The sequence below is a fragment of the Peromyscus californicus genome, unplaced genomic scaffold (assembly GCF_007827085.1).
Source record: "Peromyscus californicus insignis strain IS unplaced genomic scaffold, ASM782708v3 Scaffold_3__1_contigs__length_106647218, whole genome shotgun sequence".
NCBI lineage: Eukaryota > Metazoa > Chordata > Mammalia > Rodentia > Cricetidae > Peromyscus > Peromyscus californicus.
Genome location: NW_026294551.1, coordinates 26,876,071 through 26,884,549, shown reverse-complemented (window position 1 = coordinate 26,884,549; position 8,479 = coordinate 26,876,071). Strand labels below are relative to the sequence as shown.

The 8,479-nt window shown below is 46.5% G+C and overlaps 1 non-coding gene across 1 annotated transcript; it reads right to left on the bottom strand.

Moving 5' to 3' along the window:
* Nucleotides 1-410: 410 nt before the first annotated feature.
* Nucleotides 411-515, bottom strand: LOC128123497 (U6 spliceosomal RNA). Its single transcript, XR_008222679.1, has one exon. It is a non-coding gene; the product is annotated as a U6 spliceosomal RNA (small nuclear RNA).
* Between the last annotated feature and the right edge of the window lie 7,964 nt (nucleotides 516-8,479).

Below are 8,479 nucleotides of genomic sequence, written 5' to 3'. Positions count from 1 at the left end.
GTGCATCCCTGCGAGCCTCATGAGTGCTAGGAGAGTGCTCTATTATTGAGCAACTTTTATTTCTTATAGAATTAATTCATGTCCTCAGGTCAACTGACTCAAAGTGATTACATTAAGTATCAGAATTCTCAGTTATTGATGTTTTCTAAATATAGAAATGTTTTAAGTCTACAAATGTACTTTTTTCTGTTATGCTGGCTGTAGTGGCTCGTGCCTTTAATCCCAGCACTCAGGAGGATCTCTTTAAGTTTGAGGCTAGCCTGATCTACAGAGTGAGTTCCAGGACAGCCAGAGCTGTTACACAGAAAAACCCTGTCTTGAAAAACCAAAGAAGGAAAACAAACAAACAAACAACACCATCACCAACACAACAAAAAATGTATAATTTTTTTTTATAATTTCTATTTTTGAAAAACACAGAATGCTTCATGAATTTGCATGTCATCCTTGCATAGGGGCCATGCTAATCTTCTCGGTATCATTCCGATATTAGTATATGCACTGCCGAAGTGAGCACTATAATTTTTTTTTATAAATTGTGTGTATGTGCATGAGAGGGGTACACACACATATACATGCCATCACTAATGTATGAAAGTCAGAGGACAACTTTGTGTAGTTAGTTCTCTCCTAAATAAAAACAAAAGGGGCCGTGCAGTGGTGGCGCACGCCTTTAATCCCAGCACTCAGGAAGCAGAGGCAGGCGGATCTTTGTGAGTTTGAGGCCAGCCTGGTCTACAGAGTGAACTCCAGGAAAGGCGCAAAGCTACACAGAGAAACCCTGTCTTGAAAATAAAATAAAATAAAAACAAAAGGATTAATTTTTTTTATTTGTTTTTATTTTATGTGTACGGATGTTTTACCTGCATGTATACTATGTACTGGGTAGTATGTGCATGCAATACCTGTGGAGGTCAGAAGAGGCATCAGAGCCCCTGGATGGCTGAGAGAACTGAACTGGGGTCCTCTGCAAGAGCAGTACACCTCTTAACCACTAAACAATCTCTCCATCCCCTTTCTACTTTTATGTGGGTTCCAGGACAGCCAGAGACCAACCTTGTTTTCTTTTCTCCCCCCTCAACCCCCACCCCAACACAAGAATTCTCTGTATAGCTCTTGCTATCCTGGAACTCACTATGTAAACCAGGCTGGCCTGGAACTCAAGAGATCTACGTGTCTCTGACTCCAGAGTGCAGGGACTAAAGGTGAGCGCCACCACATCCAGCTTCCTTTCTTGAATTCACCTTTACTATGCTAATTAGTAACAATGACTGAACATACAGAATGAAAATATTTTGTGTCAACATTCTGTGGCATGTAATCAAAGCTGCCTTAGGAAGAACATTGACAGGAGCTGGTTAGATGGGCCAGCAGGTAAGGGCACCAGAGCTACATAACAGAGCGACCCTGCCTCAAAATAAAGATGGATGGATAGATAGATAGATAGATAGATAGATAGATAGATAGATAGATAGATAGATAGATAGATAGGTAGGTAGATAGGTAGATAGATAGGTAAATAGGTAGATCAATCGATCCTTTTTGGGAAACTGAGGTCAGTGATAGACGTGTGCCTAGCATGCCCAAAGCCCTAGGTTTGAATGCCAGAACAGGGGAAAGAAAATAAGCCATGTACCACAATGTGGAGGGAGTACAAACAAATCTCCTTGACTCATTCTGAGGGAAAAACCAACACTAAGGAAAGGACCTCAGGAAAACGGAAAAAAAACCCTACGATTACTCACCCTTACTTCACTGCCAATCACTCGTCAGCGCGACTGCAGCTCCAGAGGAGTGAGTCTCCTCGTGGCAACCGTTAGAGGATGGTCTCTTCGTATATACCATCGCCGAGGGATCTGCAGCACCCTCCAGTGAGGGCTACCTGAGGCCGACCATTCCAGTGTCTCTCTCGGACACTCCCAGACGATGCCACCTGGGCCTTCACCTCTGAGAGGATGACCTCTTCTCCCTCTGATAATTTTCTGATTATCCTTTTACTGGTTCCTGTTCAGGCACCCGAATATCTCGGACCGTGGGAGCGATCAGCTTAGGGTAATAAAAGGAATGCCTCCGAGTAGCGAGGGATAGGAAACTTGTTCTGTCTGAGGGTATTTAGAAATAAGTTTCTATCTATTTGACTGGTGAAATAAGAAAACACACGTGCTTTCTGATGTTAACCTTCTCTTTTACTTCATCTTAAGAATGATCTCTGACCCCTTCTGTCTCCACACAGCTACATATCTTTACATACATACATTTTTCACATGGCTACACAGCTTTCTTTGACAGACATTTCTCTTCTGCATTTCTTTCGTCTTCCTTGTCTCTACAGTTACGAATCTCCACCCGGCCTCAGCTAAACATCTCTTTCCATAGCTCTCTCCCCATACAGCACTTTACACAGTTCCTAGGCACAGTTCCTCTACGTGGCAGCAGCTTCTTCACACAGCTCTCTCACACTCACTCACACACACATTTGTAGCTAGAGTTTTCCTGCCTGGCCCACAGTCAGGACAAATCTCTCTCACCTGCCAGTCCCACAGCCGCTCAGACCTGACCAAGTAAACACAGAGACTTATATTGGTTACAAACTGTATGGCCGTGGCAGGCTTCTTGCTAACTGTTCTTACAGCTTAAATTAATCCATTTCTATAAATTTGTACCTTGCCACGTGGCTTGTGGCTTACCGGCATCTTCACATGCTGTTTGTCATCGTGGCGGCTGGCAGGGTCTCTCTGACTCAGCCTTCCACTTCCCAGCTTTATTCTCCTCCTTGTCCTGCCTATACTTCCTCCTGCCTGACTACTGGCCAATCGGTGTTTTATTTACCGACCAATCAGAGCAACACATTTGCCACACAGAACACCCCACAGCACCATTATTCACTCTTTCCTCACTCTTTCCCCCACTCACTTCCTCGCACTTCTCTCATGCTTCTTCATCTCTCACTCGGCACACACACACACACACACACACACACACACACACACACACACACACACACGCTTCACTCACATTCTGCAGCAGCTCTCACATAGCTCCACACGGCCGTCTCTCTCCACACTGCCCACACTGCCGCTGCTCTTACAGCTGAACTCGTAATTACTTACGTTACATTTTCAGGGCCCCACCCATTCTGACAACACAAGATAAGTCACCCAGTTTCTCATAGGCTAATAATGTCACATGGACCCATGCACGTAGCTCTAAGCTGGTGAGGGGTCCCAGACATTAAACAATTGGCTGAACCTTGAGCGGTCAGGGTTCGTGCAGAAAGAGAGTTACTGCAAGGAGCCAATCTCAGTGTAAACAGCCTGGCCTTGATTTACCAATAAACAACAGCTGGGAATTAGTCTTTGTGTATTTTCTGCAGGGGCAGTTTAGTCTGTTTCGGACTTGTTCTAAGGTCTTTGAGATTGAGAATACTGTTACTTTCCCGTGTCAGTAAAGAATAATAGTCTAGTATTATTTCTATACATCAGAATTATACAGCTTAAACAGAAATCATAACCTGACCATCCACAACTATAAGTATGCCCAAAGATGTAAAACACTACCAAAGGGTTGTAGAAAGCACCCCACAGCTGTTCTTATCAGGGAGGCATAGCAGTGGCACCCAAGAAAGTTACAGACAGAAAACAACTGGTTTCCACAGCCAGTGACCCCACGGCTTTGCCAGGTGGGGCTCCCCATCAGGGAGTTATACGTCTGGTGGGTCGGCTTGTCAAATACTAGTTGTCACCTGCTGTATACTCCCCCAGCCCTCGGCACTACAAACCAGATATTTGACATGAACCAGTTCCACAGATGAGGTTGGACAGCGGAAGAAAGTTTTAGCACAGACCCCCACAGGCTCACATATTTGAATGCTTTGTCTCCAGAACACAGAACTGCTTTAAGAAGGATTATCAGGGTTAGCAGGTGTGGCCTTGTTGGAGGAAGTGTGTCACTGGGGGTGGGGATTGAACTTTCAAAAGCCTGGGCCAGACCCAGACACATTCTCTCTTCTCCCTCTGCCCGTCTCCTTCCCTTGCACACACCCACACCCACACCCACACCCACCGCCGCCCAGATCAGCTCTCAGCTACTGCTACAGTACCATGCCTGTCTGTTAGACTAACACTGTAAAACAGTAAGCAAGTACCAAAATTACATGCTTTTTAAAGTTGCCTTGGTCATGGTGTCTCCTTACAGCAAAAAACAAAAACAAAAACAAAAAACCAGTAACTAACACAGATAAATAGCACTTCAAGAGCTATGGGAACTCCAGGTGCCTACTGTTTAAATGATATCTAAATTCTAATCATGGGTCTTCCCACCTGTGTGTTCAAAACTCAGCCCAGCAGCCTAGCTCATAAACTTGTTTTCGGAGGCAGGAAACTTCTGAAGGATGGCCAGTCTATGAAGTCTCAACATGTTCCACGCCTGGAACTACCTTTGGTCTCCTTCACCTCCTGCCTCTGAAAATCCTACTGAACCTGTGTTCCGGGTTCAAGTCTCCACTGACTCCTGTTAATGCCTCTTTATGAACCCAACTCCAGTACCACCTACCAGTATCCCATTAAGGCCCAACAGCCTAGAACACCAGGCTGTCAAGGCCCTAAACAATCCTCCTTGTAGGCAGAGTTTCTCTGTGTCTTGGCAGCTGCTCCCAAATAACCACATAGAAACTTAATATTAATTATAAATGCTCAGCCGATAGCTCAGGCTTATTACTAACTAGCTCTTACAATTTAAATTAACCCATTTTTCTTCATCTACACTCTGCCACGTGGCATTACCTCTCTTTCATCTTGCACCTCCTGTTTCCTCTCCTTGTCCCACTGACTCCACCCCCCTCCCCAGCATCCTCTCTGCCCCCAAAATCCTGCCTAGCCATTGGTCAATCAGCTTTTTATTAACAATGAGAGCAATACATATTTACAGCGTGCAAAGATCATTTCACAGCCCTCCTCTGCCACAATCCCCCCCCCCCCTCTGGTCCCTATGTACTTTCCATTCAACGTGGATGCTTATCTCCTCCTGCCCAGCCCTGTGCCTCTCCTCCTACCTGAACAGCTTTTCTGTCCACTGCCAGTCCTCCCAACCCATGTGCTCCAAGTGGTTACTCTCTGCACAGCTCTCGACATTGGCACCTGGGGGCGCTCAAAGGTTTCCACTCTAAGCTCCTCATGCACAGGGAACCAAACCTCGGAAAGGACATACGTTGCTAGACTTTTTTTTTTTTTTTAAGTGTTTCCTCTGTGTAGCCCTGGCTGTCCTGGAACTTGTTCTGTAGACCAGGCTGGCCTCGAATTCAGAGATCAGCCTGCCTCTGCCTCTGCAGTGCTGGGATTAAAGACGTGTGCAAACCAACACCCAGGGTGTCATTTTTATTAAAATAAAAAAAAATAGTAAGTTAGGTTAGGCCGGGAGTGGTGGTGCACGCTTTTAATTCCAGCCTCAGAGGCAGAGGCAGGAGGGTGTCTGTGAGTTTGAGGCCAGCCTGGCCTCCTACATATTGAGTTCTAGGACAGCCAGGGCTATGTAGAGACCCTGTCTCAATAATAATAATAATAATAATAATAATAATAATAATAATAATAATAAGTAGTAGTAGTAGTAGTAGTAGTAGTAGTAGTAGTAGTAGTAGTTGCCAAGGTGGTTCAGAGGTTAAGAACCTGTACTCTTCCAAAAGACCCAAGTTCAGTTCCCAGCACCCACACTGGGCAGTTCACAGTTGCCTGCAATTCTAGGCCCAGCAGATCCAAAGCTCCTGGCCTCTAAAGAGCATTTGTATTCATGGGCATGGGTGCACATGTGCATGTATGTATGTATGTACGTACGTATGTACATATGTACGTATGTGCGCGCGCGCGCACACACACACACACAGACATCTTGGGGGCTAAAGAGATGGCCCAGTGGTTCAGAACATTTGTTGCTCTTCCAGAGGACCTGGTTTGATTCCCAGCATCCACATAGTGGCTCACAACATCCTTAACTCTAGTTCAAGGGGATGCAACACCCTCTACTTACCTCCACGGGTGCCAGTCACACACGCAGTGTACATACATACATGCAGGTAACACATTCTACACACAGAGTAAATAGACCTAGGGGTTTTGCTTTCTTTTCTTTTCTTTTCTTTCTTTTGAGGCATGGTCTCACTATTAAAGCCCTGGCTGTCCTGGAACTCACAGAGATCCACCTGTCTCTGCCTCCTGAGTGCTGGGACTAAAAGGCACGTGCCACTAGCAACTTTTTTTTTTGCGGGGGGGGGGGGGGGGGGGGGGGGGGGGGTTGGGTGGGGGGGGGGGTTGAGACAGGGTTTCTCTGTGTAGCTTTGCACCTTTCCTGGAACTCACTCTGTAGTCCAGGCTGGCCTCGAACTCACAGAGATCCACCTGCCTCCCGGCAACCTTTCTTGGAACACTTATTCACATTGTTTCTTTGGGTCAGTGGAGGATTTTTCTGTGGTGTATTAAACCAATGGTTCTCACCCTTCCTCGTGCTGAGACCCTTTAGTACAGCTCGTCGTGTTGTGGTGACCCCCAAACACGAAACTACCTTCATTACTAGCTCACAACTGTAATTTTGCCACTGCTACGAATTGTAATGTAAATGTTTTCTGATGGCTTTAGGTGTGACCCCTGTGGAAGTGTAGCTCGATCCCCCAAAAGGTCTCAACCCATAGGTTGAGAACCACTGTGTTGCTGACGAGATAACTGCCCTCCAGAAGTGGGAATACCATTTTTCACTTCGTAAGCTTAAGTGTGGTGGGGCACAACTGTAATCCCAGGGCTTGAGAGGCAGAGGCAGGATCTATCCCAACTCAAGACCAGCCTGATCTACATAGGTTCCAGGACTACTCAGTGGGACTTTTGTCTCAAAGAGGGAGAAAAGACTGAGGACAGGCTGCATTCCTGTAGCCTTCAATGGACAAGTTTCCTGCCTTCGGCAGGACAGTCCACAGACGGGCCAGGAAGCGTCTCGGTCCAGTGTGAAGCAAATCAGCAGATCTTAAAGAGGGAGCCCAGAAACAGCTTAACACAGCTTCCGGGGCAAATCCATGGTTTCCAGGTCAAGGTCACGGACTCTCCCCTTCTCCAGTGGCCTCAAGTCCCTCCCATGGGTGAATGGCATGCAACCACTGAATTGATGTGGTAGATTATGGATGAGTCCAGGAGCTAGCCCAGGCGGTAGAAACAAACTCCATTTGGAGCTATACTCTGTGAATGGCAACATTCCTGTTGGGGTTTGCCAAAAGAGGCAACTGTAATAAGAACAAAGGGCAGGGATCAAAGACTCGGTGACAAACTGGGACGGACGGTACAGCCAAGCGAGAACGAAGAGAAAAGCACCTTTCAGGAAACAACAACGCAGACCAGGTTTGAAGTAAAAGGCAAGTGGCTGATGGGTGGATTTGCTCCTCTCCAGACCTTAGCCATCAGAAGCTGAGTCCTGGCCGGGTGGGATGGTATTCACATACCTGGCGTGCCAGCACTGAAGATTATGGCAGGTGATTAAGAGTTTAAGGCCAGCCTGGGCTACACAGTAAGACCGTACCTCAAAAAAGCAAAGCAAAGCAAAAAAAAAAGTGGGCTTGAAGGAAGTTACCCCCATTAGATGAATTAAGTTTATTAGTTACTTTTATTTCTATTACATGACAAAACAACCAAGTATTTTAACTCGCTGTTTCGGGTCATCAATGGCAGAGCTGAGCACAGCTGCCCCTCAAGGCAGTAAGGGAGCAGAGGTAACCTGGGCTCTGAGCTTCCTGCTTTTAATTCCTTCCAGCCAGGCCAACAGTGGGGGATCTTCCTCTCTAGTCAGTCCCCAGGGAACCCCCTCAGGCACACCCAAGGATGCTCTCTCTCATTCTGAGCATCTCACCTCCCAGACTCCAGAACCCCTTCACAGACACAAACACACTCGGGTTTCAATAGACGTTTCCTTTTATTTTGAGACTGAAACAGCGGAATGAAACTGCTTTGTGGCTGAAACAACCTTCACCGGGAAGGAACCCGAGTGCTCATCCATTCAAAGAACAAACTTGCCAAGTCCGAGCCAGTTACCCACCTCCCCCAGCTTCCTTTCAGAACAGACAAGAAGGGGAGGCGGGCACAAACAAATTCAGGGTTTTGACGGCTGGCAGAGTTTCGGTAAAGTACAATTTTCAAAGTTATCGTGATTACAGAATATAACAGTCACAAGCAGCAATCCTCCAATCCCTCCCAGATTTCCACCCAGAAAAATGAATTCCTCACTGGAAGCCGTCATGTCTCAGGACTGCCCATCAATCCATTCTGCCTTAGGGGGGCGGGCTCCTTTGACTGGTTTTGGGGACCGGAATCAAGATTCTGAAGGGAGACTCCAATGGTAGCAATGCTTACTCATTATACTAATTTATAATCGCTTCAATTCATTTCGAATGAGCTTCCTTACTAGCAGTGGTCCACACAAAACTGTCCGTTACCAGTGATCCCCCAACCCCCGG